Below are 23,150 nucleotides of genomic sequence, written 5' to 3'. Positions count from 1 at the left end.
TGGGAATGACATTCCTCTCCTATCTTCGGTTAAAGAATGGTTGAAGAACCATTTCCAGATGAAAGATCTGGGTGAGGCACAGTGCATTTTGGGAATCGGTATCTACCGAGATAGATCACGACGGACGTTATCACTTAGTCAGGAGTCTTATTTGGATAAGTTTCTTGAGAAGTTCAGCATGACCAACTCCAAGAAGAGGAACCTTCCAATGACGACTGGGATGCAGTTGAGCAAGTCTCAGTCACCCACGACGCCTGAAGGGATTGAGCGCATGAGTCGTGTTCCTTATGCATCTGCAATAGGATCGATCATGTATGCCATGACATGCACACGTCCAGACGTGGCATATGCATTGAGTATGACGAGTCGGTACCAAAAGACTCCAGGTGAAACACACTAGATAGCTGTTAAAAACATCCTCAAGTACCTACGGAGGACTAAGGATTGGGTATTGACTTATGGAGGCGATACTAAGCTATGCGCAATCGGTTACGCAGATGCTAGCTTCCAAACGGATCGAGATGATTCAAAATCTCAGTCCGGGTTCGTCTTCACTCTTAATGGTGTTGCGGTCAGCTGGAAGAGTTCCAAACAGAGTGTTGTAATAGATTCTACTACTGAATCCGAGTACTATGCCGCTTCGGAGGCAGCAAAGGAAGCGATATGGATGCGTCAATTCTTACAAGGACTTTCGGTAGTTCCTAGTTCGAATGACCCGATCACCATCTATTGTGATAATAGAGGTGCCATCTTCCAGGCTAAGGAGCCAAAGTCTAGCAACAAATCTAGACATGTACATCGGAAAGCTCACCTGATCCGTGATTACGTGGAGCAAGAGAAGATAGTGATAGACAAGATTGCGACTGATGATAACATCGCGGATCCTCTCACTAAACCATTGAATTATGATAAGCATGTAGGGCACGTTATTTCCATGGGAATTAAACGTGTTCCTGAGTTGTAGTACTTGATTATGGATTTGATACATTATCTTTTTCATATATACTATTTATAACTTCATCGTTTTATTATAATATTTTGTTTTTCATGTGGATTGTACTGACAACATTGAACGCCACAAAGTGAACTGAATTACATTATATTTGTTTTGGTCTGTAATCGCCAATGTGAGCTGATAACTCCGGCTATTATATTGTGCAGTCGATTGATGGTGGGTTCAACGAGCCATAAGTCAAACGGTTGACTGATCGATCACAGATGCGAGATTATAACGATACCTCGTAGGACAACTTTTTGTGACAACGTAATGGAGTCTTAAATGTTTAAAAACATTCGGTGCCGGGTCGTGGATAGGACATCCATTGTGTTCCTAGAGTCGATTCTTTTGACTATCGACTGTCTCTTGAGATTAAGGCAGTTTTTGGGTGACTTTGGTTTCTTTCTCACGGTCTGCCGTAACTGGAGGCTAAGTAGATTTTTTCTGGGTCATTTCATACTGTGCTTACATCTGCAGGATTCGAGTTGAGGAAAATATCCAACCCTTATCAGGTATAGTTATTTCTCAGAGTCACTCGAGGAGTTGTAACTGAAATGCATGGCCATGCTCGAATGTTGATTCGTTTATCAGTTAATTTACACTCTAGTCGGGAAAACCACTCTTGATATTGATCGCTTGTAAAATACGACCTTTGTGAATACGGATTTGCAAATTGTTTTACATTGAGTGGGAGAAATTTTAGGATATGAGAATCGGTTATCGCACATGCACTTGTGAGGACAAGTGGGAGTTTGTTGGTGCTTGTGTCCTCCACAAATTAGTGTGATAACATTTATAAATCTCTTACAGGTTCACAAGGGTATACTTTGTATATTTAATCAGTTGATTAACTTTTACCTAATAACGGTTGGCTTGCTAGAAAGTTTGACGTTATTATCATACAGATGGCGGTGATCAACTGGTCCCTAAAGGTCACACCTATAGGATGTGTTTGAGAGATGTGGTTATAGAAACATAATCACATTGATGCCTAATATGACTAAACAGTTAGTCAATGTGTTGATGAGACAATTATTTAATGAAGATTAAATAATATTAGTTGAGACGAATTAACTGTCAATTCGTAAATTGAATATAATAAGTTATATTTAATTAAATGTATGTAATGTTAGCTTGGACGAATTAATCTGTTAATTCGTAATTAAATGTAATCGGTTATATTTAATATCAACAAGATGAATGTGTCATAGTGGTAATAGTGAGGGTACACAAACCAAGAGCTCATGGGTTCGATCCTCACTAGATGACAATTTAACAACATTTTATACATTTAATTAAATATAACTTATTATATTCAATTTACGAATTGACAGTTAATTTGTCTCAACTAATATTATTTAATCTTCATTAAATAATTGTCTCATCAACACATTGACTAACTGTTTAGTCATATTAGGCATCAATGTGATTATATTTGTATAACCACATCTCTCAAACACATCCTATAGGTGTGACCTTTAGAACCAAATTGATCACCGCCATCCGTATGATAATAACGTCAAACTTTCTAGCAAGCCAACCGTTATTAGGTAAACGTTAATCAACTGATTAAATATACGAAGTATACCCTTGTGAACCTGTAAGAGATTTACAAATATTATCACACTAATTTGTGGAGGACACAAGCTCCAACAGCCTCCAAGGTAAGCGATTGATCACTTGCCATTGCCTTTCCGTGCATGACCAACGCTCCACCTTGACTCGTGAGAAATATAAGACGGTCACCATGTGGGAACACTTCCCCACGGATTGCCTTCAATTCCCATTCAAAACCCTTTAACCTTTTATCCACCGCATCCATCCAAGAATAAACCTGAGAAGCATCCAAACCCGACTCCAAAGACCGTGATGGTCCAACATGTGACAAAGCCGTAGCCAAGTTGGTGGAATGCTCCTCAAACTTCTCCATTAAACCAGTCATAAAACCTTCTAATTTCGCCTGGATATTCCCCAAACCCGAATCACCCGGGCTTTTCTCAACATCCTTGACAAGAAGTAACTCGGGTCCATCAACGACAAGACCCATAAGCTTGATCAAGCGATCACACATGCAATCCCGTGCACTTACACCGTAGCTATCCCATCCCACCACTTTTTTATTTCTAACAACTGAGACACCCACATCCCATATGGTAGGTCGATTGTTGTACTTAATTTTTCCTTGGTAACCGTGAGACTCGTTTGAATGATATGATGCAACACAAGACTTGCCAAGTTCACTTTTTGTCCCTCCAACCATGAATAGATTACAATAGCCTCATAACTCGAAACTTTATCACGACCTCATCTCCTCGGCACAACCGTGTTCCAAAGAAAGTTCAAGAGGAACTTAATTTTCGCCGAGAGAGGACGAACCACAATATTACCTCCGTCCGTCCCAACCTCCTCAAAGTACCTTTTAACTAACATCTCCTTTTCACTCACCACATTAGACCATTCAAGACTCGGATTAATTTCAATCCCGTCATCGGGAACCGAAAAAGCAGAACAAAAATCCGAAACAGAGACCGTCACATCAACCCCATTAACCACTGCATGCAAGACTCCCTTCTTAACTGACACACTAGCAAAGAATTGAACAACTTCAACCGGATAAATAGGACCCGAAAATTGACTAATGTGACTCCACCCTTGAAAATCAAGAAAATCAACAAAGAACTTAAGAGCGGAAACATTAATCAACCAAGATTTCGGATAATATCTTCCTCCATGAATAGAATACCTCAAAACACGATTAACAAGGATGCTTTCGTCATGAGTTAGCCAAACACGATTTAACCCTTATTTTGTTGCGGCTTTCAAAACATCCCGGAGCAAGGTACGAGCAACACCGTTTCAAACAATAACCTCGGGTTCCTCAACATCTTCACCTTCATCAACAATTACCTTATTTTTCCCTTTAAAAAGGCGGCGCCTTTTACCCTCGGACATTGACTCGTCCCGACCACGAAACAGGGGCGTAGTTGGGTTTAGTTGAGGTGATGGAAAACTAGCGGAGTTAGGATCATGAGATGGAAGTGGTGATGTTGTTTTGTGAAAGTGGCGGCTTTGTTGATGGCGGGTTGATGATCGGGTTTTTGCATGGTTAGGATTCATTGTGATGGTGATGGTTGTGTAAAGGAAGTGATGGTGATGGTTGTGTAAAGGAAGTGATGGTGATGATGGTAATTGTTTTGAAAAGATAAAAAGTTGTGCAAGTGGGAGGTGAGGTACGGTTCACACGCAAGGGAGGGGGTAATTATAGGAGTAGGTCTAGGTAAGTGGTTATCAATTATGGTAAGTGGCAAATAGTAATAGGAGTTATGGTATGTATAGGAGATTAGGTGATAGAATTAATATGGTAAAGGATAAAATTTAGAAAGTTGAATTGTATATGGGGTGTATGAGTCGTGTAAACATGGAAAGCAATTTAGGAGATTTTGTATGTGATTTGGAAAGATGAAAGATATGGTGTGTCTTATATTTTTGATAAGGAATTAAGTTTGTATAGACATGTAAATTCTAAATAACAAATAGAAATTTATGATAAATATATCCCTATAAACGAAATTATTCATGCAACGCAATATACGGACACAGTCATACAATCTTAACTTAACTAGCAAGTCATAAAGTAATTGAACGTGTATAGAAACTTAGGTACCACTGATTAAACCAATTTCCAACCGTAAAGTCTCAAATCGTTCTCTAGCTAACGATTTTGTCAAAATGTCTGCCCATTGTTTTTCAGTACTACAAAATTCAAGTCTTATATTCCCCTTCTCAACATGGTCTCGAATAAAATGGTGTCTTATTTCAATGTGTTTGGTACGTGAATGTTGTGCGGGATTTTTAGAAATAATTATTGCACTAGTATTATCACGTAAAATAGGAATACATCCTACGTTAATACCATAATCATGTAATTATTGCTTAAGCCATAAAAGTTGAGTACATACCAGATCCTGCAAAGAATATATTCGGCCAAACAGATTGAGAGAGCAACTGAATTTTGTTTCTTCGAACCCCACGTAATGATACACGGTCCGACAAATGTGACGACACCCGACGTGCTTTTTCTGTCTAGAGAACATCCTGCATAGTCGGCATCGGAATAACCGACTAGATCGAAATTACAATCCATTGGATACCATAAATACAGCTTGGCCGTTCTAATTAAATATCGTAAAATTCGTTTTACGGCCGTCATATGCGATTCTTTGGGACATGATTGATATCTCGCACAAACACATACGCTAAACATAATATTGGGTCTACTTGAGGTCAAATATAACAGTGACCCAATCATTCCACGGTAAGTAGTTTCATCAACTAATTTACCGTCTTCATCTAATGTCAATTTCTTGTTCTCGACCATTGGAGTAGGCATAGCATGGGAATTTTTCATTCCGAATTTTCGAATTAATTCGTTGATATATTTTTGTTGATGGATCTTAATGCCTTCATCAGTTTGTTATATTTGCAGACCTAGGAAGAATTTCAATTCTCCCATCATACTCACCTCGAACTCGGAAGTCATCAACTCAGATAAATATTTGCATAGGTTTCGGTTGGTCGATCCAAAGATAATGTCATTAACGTATATTTGAACAACCAAAATGTCAGAACCCTCAGATTTTAGGAATAGGGTTTTATCAACGGATCCTCTACTGAATCCACTGTTAAGTAGAAACTTAGATAATCTGTCGTACCATGCCCTAGGTGCTTGTTTCAATCCGTATAGGGCTTTATCCAACTTGAAGACGTGATCTTCAAATTTGCTATTCTTAAATCCAGAGGGTTGTTCAACGAAGGCTTCTTCCTGTAGATATCCATTTAAAAATGCTGTCTTGACGTCCATCTGGAAGAGCTTCATTCCCTTGTGTGCTGCGAATGCTATCATGAGTCTAATAGCTTCAAGACGAGCAACAGGTGCGAAAGTCTCGTCATAATCTATTCCTTCTTGTTGATTATAACCTTGGACCACCAATCTTCCTTTGTTTCTGATAATGACTCCGGCATCATCTAGTTTGTTCCTAAAAACCCACCTTGTTCCAATGACAGAACGATTCTTTGGTCTAGGGACTAAATGCCAAACATTGTTTCTTTCGAACTGTTGAAGCTCTTCTTGCATAGCTATAATCCAATCTGATTCAGCAAGAGCTTCATTGATATTTGTTGGTTCGGTCATGGATAGAAAAGAGTAGAAAGAGCAGAAGTTATTCAAGGAACGTCTAGTTTGAACACCCTTCTTAATATTCCCTAGAATATTGTCCATGGGGTGTGAGCTCTTGTATTTCCACTTTGTTGAAGTACTTGGTTCATCATCGTTATTTGAGCTTGACCCAACTTCATTTGGCTCGGAATTGGAGGAAGTTCCCCCCGAATCCAATCCGGGTGTTGTATTAGATCCGATTATAACCTCGGACTCTACACCTTGATTTGGATTCAATGTTATAGTAACATCATCTATAACATTGGTTTGGGAGTCCTTATTTTGAGTCAATGTTATAGTATCATCAACTATAACTTTGGTTTTCTCCTTTTTATCTTTTGAGGAACGATCAAGTTCATCACTTGTTCCTTCAATCTCATTGTCCTCCAATTCCAATTCCGGGGGATCGTCTCTTGAAAGACGAAAGTCGGGTTCATCCAAGTCTTCTTCCTCATCCTGTAAAGGCTTATCAAACACGTTATCTTCATCAAAAATAACGTGGACACTTTATTCAATACAAAGAGTTCTCTTATTGAAGACTTTGTAAGCCTTGCTATGATCTGAGTATCCTATAAAACTCGCCTCATCACTCCTAGGGTCGAACTTACTTAACCGGTTTTTACCGTTATTGTGAACAAAACATTTACTCCCAAAGCAACGAAGATGGGAAATATTAGGTTTTCGACCTCTAAGGAGTTCGTAGGGGGTTTTCTTAAGAATAGGTCGGATCATAGCACGATTATGGATGTAGCAAAAAGTACTAAGGGCTTCAGCCCTAAAGTTACGAGGTAAACCACTACACAAAAGCATTGTACGAGCCATATCATCTAAAGTTCTATTCATACGTTCAACGACACCGTTTTTTTGAGGAGTTCTTGGTGCAGAAAAGTTATGCCCTACACCATTAACTCTACAATATTCTATGAAAGCTTGATTGTCAAACTCGGTGCCATGATCCGTACGAATAGATACAAGATTAGTCTTATATTTGTTTTTAACACGTTTCATAAGACAATCAAATTCATCAAAAGTTTCGTCTTTTGAATGAAGAAAGATAGGCCATAGATACCTTGAGTAATCGTCTACAAGAACGAAGACGTACCTGGATCCTCCTCTACTCCTTACCTTCATTGGTCCACATAAATCCATGTGTACTAATTCCAAGGCTTGATTTGTGCTTACTACTCTTTTCGGTTTGAATGATGATCTTACTTGTTTGCACCTTGCACACGTGTCACACATCCTTTCCTGGTCGAACTTGATCTTAGGTAACCCTTCAACCAAGTCCCACTTCTTGAGTTTGTTCAAGGTTAGTGAGCTAATGTGACCAAACTGTTTATGCCATAAACAAGGATCATCAAGAGTAACTTTCATGCATGAGAAAGAATTAGTAGGCACAGCATTTAAATCTACCATATAAACATTTCTTTTCCTGTGGCCTTCTAGAATAACATTGCTAGTTCCTTCAATAATAATGCGACAACTATCAGTATAAAAAACTACTTTGTTACCTTTGTCGCATAGTTGAGATATGCTTAGCAAGTTATGTTTTAGACCGTCCACGAGATAAACATCACTGATCGCGTGAGACTTAGAAATTCCGATTTTGCCAACGCCGATTACTTTTCCCTTTTTATTGTCCCCGAATGTCACGTTTCCTCCGTTAAAGGGCTTGAGTGAAAGAAACAGATTCTTATCTCTAGTCATGTGTCTTGAACATCCACTATCAAGATACCATTGATTGTTTTCTTTCACTACTTCCTGCAGAAAGGATTAGATACAGTTTTTAGGTACCCTAGCTAAGTTGGGTCCCTTATGATTAGTTACTCTATATACTAAATCCTTTCGAATCCAAACTCGTCTAATAACCGTTTTTCTAACCCTTGGTTTATTTGGCTTGGGAGGAGTTCTAGGGTTAGGGTTTTCTCTTGGTCTAGGAATTTCTCTAGGTCTTCCATTACTATTTCCCTTGTGAATAGGTTTACTAGGTTGAGATCGGCAAGGGTTTTGTGAGGTGCTAGGTTTCTTGCTGTAGTCGAAGGCTATGTCATAGAACCAACGAAATTTATTGTTCTTTACGTCGTTAGGTTCATTTATGGGGGCTTCATCATCCTCGACAACTGTGTCAACAGTTTTAGCATGGTCGGCATTTTTTCGTATATCATGAGCCTTTTTGACACAATTGATTTGTATGTGACTCGTATGACCACAGTAATTGCAAATCAGGTATTCAGGAAGATTAGCATACTTCCTTTTTCTGAAATCAAAATCCGTAAGTGTTGATTTACATTTAGAGTGATCTCTACGGCTGTAGCACTCATGTCCTAACCCCATCTTCATATTATTGTCATATTCTTCGGTTAGGAAGTTTAGGACTTTTGTGCTACCTTCCCACTTATCATAGACCTTTCTAGAATGTAGAAGTAGGTCTTTTAGGGTTTTAATTTCCTCTTGACATTTCGTGTGATCTACATCATTATCTTTCTTAAAGTTATCACGAAAGTCTTGGAATCGTTAATTATGAAGGAATACAACATCGGAATGTTGTTTCTTAACATTGATCATGTCGGTCTTAGATTCCGTTAATTGATTTGAAAGGGAATCTATCTCTTTCTTTTGGTCTACGATCACTGCTTCATCAGATGTGACCTTAGTTTCCAAAAGTTCTTTGGCTTTTCTAAGTTCTAAAGTTATAGCTTCATTAGCTATAACTTTGGCTTGAAGGTGCTTGATGTTAAGCTTTAGGTCTGAAGTTATAGCTTCATTAGCTATAACTTTGGACTCTAATTCCTTCTTTTCAGCCATAGTAGAATCTAACGTTGTTGCTTTCTCAGCTATAACCTTAGATTTTAACTTCTTAGGTTTAGCCTTCAGAGTATGATTCTCTTCTACAATTTCGAGAATCTGTTCCTTTAGATCTTTTAGCTCCAAGTCCTGTTCGTGACACTTATCAAGAGATTGTTCAAAGAATTCAATTAAAGCACTTTTAGACAATTTCTTAACGCGTTTTTTAAGCTCAAGATAACTTACCTCTTCATCGTCATCTTCGTCTGACTCTCCGAGAAAGCAATAGTCTGAGTGAGAGTTCGTGCTTTCATCGTCACTGTCGGAGATTAGGTCAAGACTAACACTGCTGAGATAAAGGTTAGCCACTTCGTCGTCTTCAGATTCCTCGTCATCTTCTGAGTCAAGGTCTCCCCAACACGAAGCCATCATAACTTGTTTGAATTCTCTCTTTGTCTTCTCACGTTTTGTCTTGTCCTTAATCTTCTCCCATGTTGGACAATCCTTGATCATATGACCAGATTCTCCACACTTGAAGCAACCTCTGTTTACGAAAGATGACTTTGATTCAGTAACCTTTTTGTTGGATGACTTGTTGTTGTTGTTGTAGGATGATTTTGTTTGTTTGTTTCGAAATATCTTATTTTTGAAATGACGTGCAAACAGAACAGTTTCATCCTCTAGTTCAAAGTCAACTTCTTCGCTCTTTAAGGCCATACTCTTATTACGGCTTGGTTCAGCGTCATCTTTGTTAAGAGTAATTTCATGGGCCATGAGAGCACCGATGAGTTCTTGATAGGATAGGTTTTCAAGATCTCGTGATTCCTCCATTGCAGTGACCTTAGCACGCCACTTCTTAGTCAGGCTCCTAAGAACCTTTCTAGCAATGTCCTCAGTACTGAATTTCCTACCTAAGTTTTTCAGTTCGTTTATGATGCTTGAAAACCTTGCGGACATACTCTCTAAGGACTCATTAGGCTCCATAATGAATAGCTCATATTTTTGCATAAGCAAATCTATTCGGTGCTTCCTAACAATAGAAGTACCTTCATAAGCTAGTTCAAGCCCATCCCATATCTCCTTGGTCGTAGAGCATGAAGAAAACCGATCAAACTCTGTAGAAGTCATTCCGTTTTGCAGGAGACTTATCACTTTGGAGTTCTTTTCGGCCTTCTTGTAGTCGGCCTCGATATAGTCCTCTTCTTTCTTCTCATAGGTAATGCCTTCCTCGGATGCTACAAGAATTTTGTGCGGTCCATTTTGGATAATCCTCCAGCACTCTCAATCGTGACCTTTCACATAGTGAGTCATCATGTTTTTCCACAATCCATAATTCTTCCCATCAAAGACAGGACACTTGAGGTATTTGGAATCCATTTATCACGTGATAGGCAGCCGAATATAAAACGATAAGATAAATATAAAACAAGATAGATCAACCTCTTTGCGGTAAGGCAATCAATAGCACGAGGCTCTGATACCAATTGAAGAGTCTATTGATCCAAAATACTCAAGAGGAGGGGTGAATTGAGGATTTAAAACTTTTGAAAGCTTTTTCGATTATGCGTATGTAATTGACTATTTAAAGTTTATTGATTAAACTTTAACTAATCAACTAGTGAATGTAAAACGAAATAAACAAACGAACGAAAGAACGAGGAGACACACGGTTTTTGAAGTGGTTCAGTTTCACAAGTCGAAACATACGTCCACTATTCTCGATTAATAAATTTAGTACCTTTCTACGGATTACAAATTTACTAACCCAACTCGTACAACTAACTCTAGCTGTAACTCAATGAGTACCGTTAAATACTCGAGTGACTAACTTACGCTAATAATAAAGCACAAATGATTCTTGAAAAGGTTCACGTTAATGAACAAGTAAGAAATCATTTAAGCACTATCATCTTATACCGATAACACTAAAAACGAGTATACGAATTTAAAACACACGGCCTTTCAAAAAATAACAAAACGGTTTTTCTGCTTGAAAACACACGGTTTGCTTTGTAAAATTAAAATCAATTTTTACGCTTAAGGTCTCTATTTTAGATGTTGTAAAGAGTAAAGTATTTATAGGAAGGAAAGAGTAGGGCAACTCGGTTTACACAAACCCTAATAGCCGAATATAGGAGATATGTTAACAAATCATATCTTCTATTATTTCTTTCCTAAAAGTCTTAAAAGATAATAAAGAATATTACAAAAGATAGAATATAATCTATTCAAATATTATCTTTACTATAAATTCTAAGATATGATAAGATTTCCTAAAACAAGAATATTTTTTATCATAAACAAATATATTAAGTAAGATATATAAGATATAAAAAGATATTATTATGGAATAAAATCTTTACCAAATATACCCTAGGTAACACGAGATGTCACGGCTCATAAGCCTCATGACTCGTGCAAACCCTAGCTCAATATATGGGTTAGAATTTAGGTTTTAAGAGACGCTTTGTTGAAACCCTAATTAGTAGCAAGGTCCAACTCATAAGTTGGTCCAAAACAACTACTAGTCAACGTTCAACATAAAATCGAACTCCGCACTAAACCGGGATTAATTATATAAATACTTTTATCAAAACATTTAAAATGAACTTTAAACAATTTTCAAAACAATTTTGAAACATTATAAGTCGTGTATAATAAACTCAGCATCTCAATGTTATAGTAGGAGAGCTATAACATTGAGCTCTTTTACTACTAATGTTATAGCTGCAAAGCTATAACTTTACCAACTCAAGAAACTCATTCTTGGTTATCATTACGAGATAATCACCTATACTATTCTAATGTTCAGGGAGATCTTCGAGTATAGGCTACGTCATCATCCAAGCTTGATTAATCTTTAGACGGACTTCGTCTTCACATAAATCTTGAATGAATTTTCATATCGTTTGATCTTGAATAGAGGCTTGAACATTTTATACTTTCATCACAATCTCCTTTGTTGCTTGTATTAGATACGTTGATTCTAAATCACTTAGACAAACAATTACGCGCAACAGGTATATAAAATATAAAGCACCTTGACATCATCTAAACATAAACATATAAGCTATATGGTTCAACAGCAAGGTTCCATGACTGTTGAGGAGTACACCAACAAGTTTGTGAAGCTGTCACGTTTCGTTACTTCTATGGCTATGCACGAGGTTTCAAGGACTCGTCGTTCTGAGAAGAATCTGGCTCCCAAGGTCCGGACTGCTATGTCTGGTATTCCTTCGACTTCCTTCCAGTAGGCTTATGATCGTGCTCTTAGTATCTATGATTCCGTTCTTGCTACTGAGGCTGAGGAGAGTGCGAAGAGTAAGTTCGTGAAGAGGCCTTATGTTGCTCCCAGTACTTTCCAGAAGAAACAGAAGTTCGAAGTTCGTTCGTATGCTCCGCGTGATCAGGGTCAAGCTAAGAACGATATGGTTTGCTTCAAGTGTGGAAACGCTTACCACCCAGGTAAGTATTGTGACACTGGCAATCCAGTCACATATTTCACCTGCAAAGCCCTGGGACACAAGGCTATCGATTGTCCCCAGAAACCAAAGACGGAATTGCCGAAGGTTGATGCTCTGAAGACTGGTCGTGTGTTCGTTATGAGTCATGCTGAGGCAGATGCTAATCCAGATGTGGTTACGGGTACCTTTCTCGTTCACTCTTTATCTGCATTTGTTATTTTTGATACGGGTGCGTCGATGTCTTTCGCATCCGAATCCTTTTCCGTCCGTGTTGGACTCACTTCTTCTTCATCTGTTCATACCTCTATATCCCTTCCTACGGGTGAGATTGTTTCTTGCTCCGTTCTGTTCAAGGACATACCTGTCAGTATTGCAGGGACGATCCTTCCTACAGACCTTGTCCAATTCAAACTAGGAGAGTTTGATGTGATTTTGGGCATGGACTGGTTATCTCGCTATGACGCTAGGTTCTTGTGTCGTTATCAAAAGCTCGTGCTTAAGAGTCCTACAGGTTCAAGGGTTTGTTATCAAGGTGTTAGAGTCACACCTACGGTCAAGTGGGTTTCTGCTTTGAAGATGGTTGGCTTGGATAGAAAGGGTCATCAGATCTATCTGTGCAGCGTTCAAGATGTTTCAGTTGAGCCGAAGTTAGAGGATATCCTTGTGGTTAAGGAGTTTTCCGATGTCTTTCCAGAGGATCTACCTGGTATACCTCCTGAGCGAGATGTAGAGTTCTCAATTGAGTTGTTGCCTGGGACTGGTCCCATTTCGAAAGCTCCATATCGTATGGCACCAGCTGAGTTACAGGAACTCAAGAAGAAACTTGAGGAGATGATCGATAAGGGTTTTATTCGACCGAGTGCTTCGCCGTGGGATGCTCCATTCTTGTTCCTCAAGAAGAAGGATGGTAGTATGCGGTTGTGCATCGACTACCGTGAGCTGAACAAGGTTACTATTAAGAATAAGTATCCTTTGCCGAGGATCGAGGATTTATTTGATCAGCTCCGTGGTGCGAGTGTGTTATCGAAGATCGATCTGAGGTCTGGTTACCATTAGATTCCAGTTAGGAATGACAATATTCCTAAGACTGCGTTTCGTTCGAGGTATGGCCACTATGAGTTCGTGGTGATGCCGTTTGGGTTGACGAATGCACCTGCCGTTTTCATGGATCAGATGAACCGCACTTTCAGCGAGTATTTGGATAAGTGTGTCGTGGTGTTCATAGACGACATACTGATTTACTCGAGAGATGAGGCTGAACACGAGAGTCATCTTCGTGTTATCTTAGAGACTCTGCGTAAGCAGAAGTGGTATGCTAAGTTCTCAAAGTGAGAGTTTTGGCTGAGGGAAGTTACCTTCTTGGGTCATGTGATATCTGGCGATGGAGTTATGGTTGATCCGTCAAAGATTCGAGCTGTGGTCGAGTGGGAGAGTCCAAAGAATGTGAACGAGGTATGGAGTTTCCTTGGTCTAGTTGGGTACTATCGTCGGTTTGTTCATGATTTCTCTAAAATCGCGAGACCGATGACTCGGTTAATAAAGAAGGAATCCAAGTTCATTTGGACTGAGGCTTGTGAAGCTGCTTTCCAGGAGTTGAAGAAGAGGTTGACTACCGCTCTTGTGTTGACTTTACCAGAAGAGGGCGCTGAGTTCGATGTCTTCTGCGATGCTTCAAAGTTTGGGTTGGGTTGTGTCTTGATGCAGAAGGGTAAAGTTGTGGCTTATGCTTCCCGTCAGTTGAAAGTCCACGAGGTGAACTATCCGACTCACGACCTTGAGTTAGCAGTAGTGGTGTTTGCACTATTCTGTGGCAACACTACCTTTATGGGATCTCTTGCAACATTTATACGGATCATAAGAGCTTGAAGTATATCTTCACTCAGAGAGATCTTAACATGAGGCAGAGACGCTGGTTGGAGTTGCTTAACGACTACAAGGTTTAGCTGCAGTATCATGAGGGTAAGGCAAACGTAGTTGCCGATGCTTTGAGTCGCAACGTGTGTTATGCTTTGAGATCCGTGATGGTTTTACCTGATGACTTGAGTCGAGAGTTCCAGAAGATGAGCCTTGAGGTAGTTCTTCCTGGTACTTTAGATTTGAGTGCGATGGTTGCTGAGCCCGAGATCCTTCATGAGATCCGAGTTAAGCAAAGAGAGGATGAATTCCTAGAAGGAGTTCGAGTCGCTATAAGCGAAGGTCACGCTAAAGACTTCGACGTTGGACCTGATTATGGTATGCGATTCCAAGGTCATTGGTGTGTACCTAGCTGTGAGGTCTTAAAATGTAAGATTCTCAAGGAGGCTCATAGTACTCCCTATTCGGTTCATCCTGGTGGTGATAAGATGTATAAGGATCTGAAGCTACAGTTTTGGTGGCCAGGTATGAAGAAAGAGTTCGCCGAGTTTGTGAGTCGTTGCCTGATCTGTCAGAAGGACAAGTTTGAACATCAGAGACCTGGTGTTCTACTGCAACCTTTGGAGATTCCCACATGGAAATAGGATTCGATTTCGATGGACTTTGTCATGGGATTGCCGAGGTCACCGAGAGGAATGAATGCGATTTGGGTTGTGGTCGATCGTTTGACTAAGGTCGCGCATTTCATTCCGATGAAGGAGACTTGGAGTCTAGAGGAACTAACGAATGCTTATCAGCGTGAGATCATTCATCTTCATGGGGTTCCTAAGGATATCATCTCCGACCGTGATCCGAAGTTTTGTTCTCAGTTTTGGAAGAAGCTTCAGTTGGATTTGGGCAGTGAGCTTAAGATGAGTACGGCTTTTCACGCTGCAACTGATGGTCAGACTAAGCGTACGATTCAGACGCTTGAGGATATGTTGCGAGCTTGTGCTTTGGAGTTCCAAGTTAGTTGGGAGAAGAGTTTACCGCTTGTGGGCTCTTCTACAACAACAGTTACCAAGCTAGTGTTCATATGGCTCCGTTTGAGGCACTTTATGGAAGGAAGTGTCGTAGTCCTTTGTGTTGGGACAATTCTAGTGAGGTTGTCATTCTTGGTCCAGAGTTGGTTCAGCAATTGATTGAGCAAGTAAGGTTGATCCGTGAGAAGCTTAAGGCAGCCCAGGATCGACAGAAGACATATGCAGACTTGCGGCGTAGGCCGATTGAGTTTGAGGTGGGCGATAAGGTTTTTCTTAAGGTTTCGTCGATGAAAGGTGTCAAGAGATTTGGGCTTAAGGGCAAGCTTAGTCCTAAGTACACTGGATCTTATGAGGTGCTCGAAAGAGTTGGCGAGGTAGCCTATAGATTGGCTTTACCTCCGAACTTGTCAAAGGTTCACGATGTGTTCCATGTGTCGCAGTTGCGTCATTATCGCAGTGATCCTTCTCATGTTCTAAAGGCTGATGTTATCGAGGTTGAGCCTAACCTGACTTATGAGGAACGACTTGTTCGTATTTTGGAACGTCGGGAAAAGAGGCTAAGGAATAAGGTTGTACCTTTAGTTCGGGTTCTGTGGAGGAGTCAGAAGTTTGAGCAAGAGACTTGGGAAATCGAAACGTCTATGCGAGAGAAGCATCCGCATCTTTTCGAGTGAGGTAGTTCTCTTATCAAGTTTTGAGGGCGAAACTTCTTTTTAGAGGGTTGGATTGTAACACCCCTAATTCCCGTAATATAATTCTCTAATTTTATTTTCCTGTATTTCATATTTTATTTTCCGGGAAAATATCTGTCTCTTGTCTTTTGGGCTCGTTGGGTTTGAAAACGGTGAAGACCCGTTCCTTTCTTGGGTTTCACGCGATTTTGGTGTAGATGGGTGAGTTTTGGGCCTAAGCTTGGAATAAACCCATGAGCTTTTCTATAAATAAGAAGAGAAACTAAACCCTTGCAATTCTTTTCTCTTATTTCTCACAAAACCCTAAACCTAGATTCTCTCCTCTCTTCCCTCCCTTGTGCCGTGTGCCTCCACCCTCTCTAGGGTTTCGTGTCGCGCCTCCTTCCTCCTCCCTTCATCATCTTTCGTGCTTGGATCGATCCTACTTCTTGGATCTATCTATCTTCTTCGTAAGTTTTATGTTTTTCGCGTAGTTTTATAGTTTTTATAGTTTAAATATATATAGTTGGTATATTTATTAGACTCGTTATCTTTGGCACGTGGATGATTCAATAAAGGCGTGGAGACCGCACCTGGAGAAGACATTTATATCGTTGAAGACGATCTTTAGGATTATCTGCTTAATAAGGTAACTAGGTGTTTCTTTTTTAATTGTGTTTATGCCAATTGATGTAATTTACATGATTTAATAATTGATTTGTGAAACTAGAATGTGTTTGATTGTTTATTATCATGTTAAATTGTGTTTGTGGGTTTACGTATGCGTTTATTGTTTAAATTGCATAATGTGTCTTGCCTATGCTCCGTTTTGGATGTTTTGGGCATGCGGCGAGGGTTCCCAATGGAAACCCTAGTGGTGGCTTGGTGGTGGTTTATGTGAAGACCTAGAGTTATATCTGAACTAGTATAACCTTGAGATTATGGCTCAATGTTATAGCTGGGTTGGTACAACTCTGAGGTTGTGATAAAGTTATAGGTGAAGCCGTGTAATTTTGAGATTATAGCTCAATGTTATAGCTGGGCTACTATAACTTAAGTCACATGTCGATGTTATAGCTAATGCTAATGTAACATTAGGCTAATGAAGTCAATGTTATGGCTAAAGCTAATATAACATTGGGTTACAATGTAAGGTTATTGTTAAAGTTATAGCTGAAGTTATTATAACATTAGTTGCTTATACTTGTCTCATATGTTGTATTGTGTTCAACGTGTTATGTTCTTTTGTGTATGAGTCGTTGGTTACTTTTGTTCATTTGATAAGTAGTTTAGTCAGTTATACTATCCTATAAGTTGAGTCGTGACATTCTTCACGCTTGTTGGTACAGTCAGTGGTCCGGTTTAAACTCGTCGTCAAAAGCTACCAACCAAAACAATATTTATAACTTCACAAACTACTCTTAGTAAAGAGGCAAGTAAAGGTCGGATCCCAAGGAACGGGTATTGATGTAGGATTCTCAATTGCAAATGGTTGTGTCTTAGGGTGTCACAATTTGGGTTGAGATGAAATTGGTCTCAACTAATTAAGATGATGAATAAAAAACAAAGTAGAGCAATTAAAGGGGTTTGTAAACAATTGATTAAAAGCACTAGGATGCCATGGGTTCATAAGGAATTCATAGGAGTTGATCATACAAACATGTTCTCAATTATATAGCAAGCACTTATTATTGTGATGGGATCTAGTTGGTGTATAAGCTTACAATCCCTAAGAAGGTTTGGGTCCCGGAGCTAAATCGATTTGATTGTACAACACCTACAAGTCGACTTAATCCTTCCTATTCAACTATATGCATGGTCTAATGAGGCTCGAGTTGGTGTATAAGCTTACAAGCCTCATTGAAAAGATAGGTGATGGGTAAAAAAATGCAAGGATTCATAGGCTCGCATTTCATCAAACATAACATGTGCATAAGTTGAAATCACAATAAGCAAGCAATTTAATTATGAAAACATATTAGATTAAGCATGAATCATTCCCCATGTTGGTTTTCCCTAATTCCCCATTAACCCTAGCTAAGGAAACTACTCACTCATGATCAAGTTTAACATGTTAATAAGGTTGTCAATCATACTAATAAGGCAAAACATGATGAATAAATGAAAGTGATTAACAATAATTAAACAAGGTTAAGAGAGAATTATACCTATGAAGATGATTCCTAATAATAAAGCAAAGAATAATAGAAGTACTTAATGATTGATAGAAGGTTGTCAATCCTCCAAATAAACCCAAATAATCTTCTAATTACCCGAAATAAAGGAAGAACAATAGAGAAATTAAGGAAAGATTAAGATGTGATTAATATTGAGAATTGTATTACAACTAAATTAAGACTAATTTGAGAGTATTAAGACTTAATTAAGGATTGATTACAACTTGAAAAAGCTTGATGATAATCTAGGTAGTACAAGGGGTTACTAAGGGCTTAAATGACTATTACGACCCTAAGAAAAGTTTAGGAAATGCTCCTCTCGAAGGAAATGAGCAGATTCCTGTGCTAGTCTTGCCACGATCCGCCCGTCCTGTGCTGTGGCACGGGCTCTCTGACTTAGGATCCGCTCGGACCCAGGGGAAGACTCTCGGCTCCTTGCGTTGCAATCCACTCGTCTTGGGCACAAGACGCCCGGATCTTGCTGTTGTGAGACGCCCGGATCGTGCATGATCCGCTCGGATTCCTGGTCAGACAGCTTCACTTCTTTTCCTTCCCAACAATCCGCAAGGATCGTGTTGGGGATGCTAGGATCCTTTCGACATTGCCCATTTCACTTTATTATCTACTTAGGCCTCTAGTATTGGTCTTCTCTTTGATGCTTGGTCATTAGATTCGATCAATTTAGCTCCATTTCGCCTCATAAATGCAAGGTTAGCACTCCTTTCCTACCAAGGAGACAAAACCTCAAAGAATATGCACAATGGGAAACTAAAGATAGTAAATGGCCCAATTATGTGCTATAAAGCATAGGAACGAGGTTAATTCGGGGAATAAATGTGCTCAAATACGAGTCACATCAAACATCCCCAAACCGAACCTTTGCTCGTCCCGAGTAAAGAGGTGACTACAATTAGGACCTTTATTTAAAGTAACCTACTAATATAACCGATTTGAGACAATTATCGGGTCTCACTCTGCCCCTACAACTCACAATAAGACAACCATGAGGTAGGATGCCTTCTTGCAAGGTGTCACGGTCCGATACTTTTGCCGGACCGTGGCGCGCACCCTTGCCCGTCTCAAGGCAAGATGCAAGCGACAAGGGTCTTCGTACTAGTGAGGGATCGCCCACTAGCACGATACTCGGGTCTCGGGTCGGTGTGTGTCGGGAATCCTAGTCACGATTATCAAGTTCGGCACACGAAAGCAATAAAAGTAAGCAATACGATTATTGAAAGCAAGCAACAAGCAACAACAAGCTTTTGGATGAGAAGCGGTTTTTCATTGACTAGCACCTCTCAAAGAGGCAAATTTGATAGTTTGGTCCTGGTAGCAGGAAACATTGAATTTACAAGTTTAGTTCAGAATAGCGATATACCTATTTATGGAAACCTATTCTAAAACTACTAAGAAAATACTTACTACAAATGTACAAGGAAAATGAAATTACATAAGCATAAATAAATCTAAGGGTTCAAGTGTGCGGATCGTCACACTCTCCCCCACCTAATCTGTTGCCGCCCTCGGCAACACAAAAATCTCGAACGGCGCTTCAGTAAGACATCCTCGGTGAGCTGTGGCCGTCCATGCTGCATTGTGGTTTGGCTTTCTCTTGAGTCCGGCTTGTAGATACTTCTCGATCCACACCATGATCGGATTCATCGTCCCTTCAAGAATAGAGTGCATTTCCTTGACGGCGAGACTCCCGAACATCATGTCCTCCAAGTTTATCACTCGCCTCTGATCATTCTGGAAAGTCCAAGTCCGCGTTGCTCGAGCGGAAATTTTGCGAGATCGTTCAAGGTGCTTGCTCCATCGCACCTTCACCTTGTCCATCACCACTTCAGTACCTGCATTCAAGGGTAAGTGAGTTCTCCAGGACGCTGATGTGACCATAATTGGCGCATATTTAGCCCCCGAATTACCATTGTTTCCATGCTTTTTAGTGCCTATTTGGGTCATTTCTTATCTTTAGTTCTTTGTTTTGCATATTCTTTGAGATTTTGATCCCTTGGTAGGAAAGGAGTAAGAATCTTGCATTTTCATGGCAAAACAAGGCTAAATTGATCATATTCAATGACCAAGCATCAAGGAGAGACAAGACTAGAAGGCCTTTGTACATAGCATAGTAGAAGAGCAATGTTGAGAAAAGGATCCTTGAGTCCCCAAGGAAATCCCCAAGGAATTCATGAAGAAAAGAAGAAGAAAAGATGTTGCCAGACAATCCGAACGGATTGTACACAATCCGTCCGTCCGCCCAAGCCCGGTCCCGAGCGTCCCTCAAAGGAATCCGCTCGGATTACCCCTCGCCAATCCGAGCGTCTTGCCCAAGGATCCGCTCGGATTCTCCAGGCCAGATCCGGCCGTCCCGACTCCCATCCGCACGGATTTCGATGACAAAGACGTTTTCATTCTTCAAGCCACGATAAGAGAAGCCCTTCTCTCGGAGAATACCGAGTCTCCTTGCTCAACTTAAAAAGTGTAATTACTAGTTTAGCCCTTAGTTAACCCTAATGCATCCTCCCTAATTTTCACTATAAATACCCCATTAGTCTAATTAGAGGAGCATGTTCTTCTTATCAATAATTAGTGTAGTTAATATCAATCAAATCTCTCTTCAATATTGTAATCAAATATTAATCAAGTTTTAATCCAAGTTTTAGTTCTTTAATCTCTCTCTTGTTCTTACTTTATTTTGGGTAATTGAAGATTATTTGGGTTATTATTGGGAGATTGACAACCTCTCAATCTAGGATTCAAGTACTTCTATTATTCTTGCTTTATTATTGGAATCATTAGTAGGTATAATCTCTTAATCCCTTTTTAATTATTGCTAATTACTTTCATTTATTCATCATGTTTTATTATGTTAGTATGATTGACAACCTTTCTAGCATGATCAATATGATAATGAGTGAGTAGTCTCTTAGCTAGGGTTTAATGGGTGATTAGGGAAACCAACATGGGGAATGATTCATGCTTAAATTAATATGCTTTCATATCTTATTTGCTTGCTTGTTTTGATCTTAATACATGCACATGTTATATTTGATGAAATGCTAAGCCTATGAATCCTTGCATTTACTATCATCTTCTATCCTTTCAACTTGACTTGTAAGACATAACCCAACTCGAGTCTTGTTAGACCATGCATGTGTTGAGTAGGGAAGATTAAGTCGACTTGTAGGTGTTGTACAATCTAATCGATTCGGCTCCGGGACCCAAACTTTCCTAGGATTGTAAGATATAACCCAACTCAATCCATCACAACAATAATTGCTTGCTTATAATTTGAGAACATGTTTGTATGATCATATCCCATGATTCCCCTATGAACCCATGACACCCTAGTGCCTTTAATCAATTGTTTACACCCCTTATTTTATTCATCTTGCTAGTTTATTTTCATTGCTATTTTAGTTTAGTAACCTTCTACATCAACCCAAATTGTGACACCCCTTAGACACTACTAGTTACAATAGAATTCTCATTTCAATACCCGTCCCTTGGGATCCGACCTTTACTTGCCTCTTTACTAATTGTAGAGTTGTTTGTGAAGTATAAATTGTGTTTTGTATCGACCATTGACCAACGACCACATATACTTAATTTGTGAAACGAAATGGACCCGATCAGACGCCGAATCAGCATTTCGGCGCGGCCCCCTGATGGTACGAGGCCTTCTCTCTTGGGTCGACTGACCCGCAAACCAGGATGTCGATTCAGCATATCGACGCGGCCCCCTGATGGTACGAGGCCTATTTCTTTGGGCATTTCGGCCCTCATTGTCTACTCCTCGGTGAGGAGGTAGACTCTCCTTTCGTCCCCCAGGCCACTTAGCAGCGTAGTTAGCCTGGGTCTTGTTCGCCCTCGGCTCCACCGAACCTTTAGGCATTCCCCAAGGTCGCATCCCTTGTTTCGGCGTCGGTATCACCCTCATAGCCGAAATTCAATGCTGCCCCTTGTCTTCATCGCTGTCTACCGTCTTCACTACGATAGACCCCATTAGTAGCATTGATCCGTCACTCGGTTTCAATACCACCAATGCTTTTTGAAAGAACTGCATCCCGAGTACTAACTTGAAGTCATCCAGCGGAACGGTGGTGAAGTCGAGCTCCCCTGCCCACTCACCCACTTGGACCGCGACCTTCTTAGCCACTCCTTGGACGCGTCTCATTTTCCCATTGACCGGCTTCAGGCAGCTGTTAGCATCCCGCAGAACTAGCCCCAACCGATCCGCTTCCTCTTTCGTAACAAAGTTATGGGAGGCGCCCGAGTCGATCAAGGCTCGTGCTTGCTTCCCATTCACCATCAAGTCCACGTACATGAGCCCGTTGGATTTCTTGGCGGAGGAATCTTCGTATTTCCCCATCGCTCTGATCCGTTGGAATGAGCCCATCCGTGGTTGGTCTTCACCATCACTCGAGTCTTCGTTACACTCTTGGTGATAGTCGGCCAACTCCCCATCAAGACGTTCTTGAGCCCCTTTCGGCATCTGCTTGAACATGGCATTGAACTCCGCTTTGTTCGGACAATCGGCCATCTTGTGAGGACCCTTGCACACAAAACACGCGAACGGTCTCTTCGTTGTGGAAGCAGTGGAGTTTCCCACCTTAGAAGACGAGCTTGAGGGCGAGTTTGTAGTGCTCGCCGATTGGGCTTGACTTCCTTGTGAGCGGAACCGACTGTTCCCAACTGAAATGGCGCCGTTTTGTGGCCGTTGTCCATTGTACCCACTTTGTGATGCACCCATATTCCCCGTTGGTGCCACAACTCTTGGTGCCTCTCGCTCCCCATGAAAGTCGAGTAGGCGCTCCGCAGCCGATATGGCCGAAGACAGAGTTTTGGGATTCTGCCTCATGACCTCTTGTTGTGCCCACCTCTTCAACCCGTCAATGAACTCGAATGTCCTATCCGTCTCGTACATTTCGCTAATCTCGAGCATGCACGCTGAGAATTCCCTGAC

Source organism: Silene latifolia, chromosome X (genome assembly GCF_048544455.1).
Source record: "Silene latifolia isolate original U9 population chromosome X, ASM4854445v1, whole genome shotgun sequence".
Taxonomy (NCBI): domain Eukaryota; kingdom Viridiplantae; phylum Streptophyta; class Magnoliopsida; order Caryophyllales; family Caryophyllaceae; genus Silene; species Silene latifolia.
The sequence above is the reverse complement of the archived record's forward strand: the minus strand, read 5'-3'. Positions refer to the sequence as shown.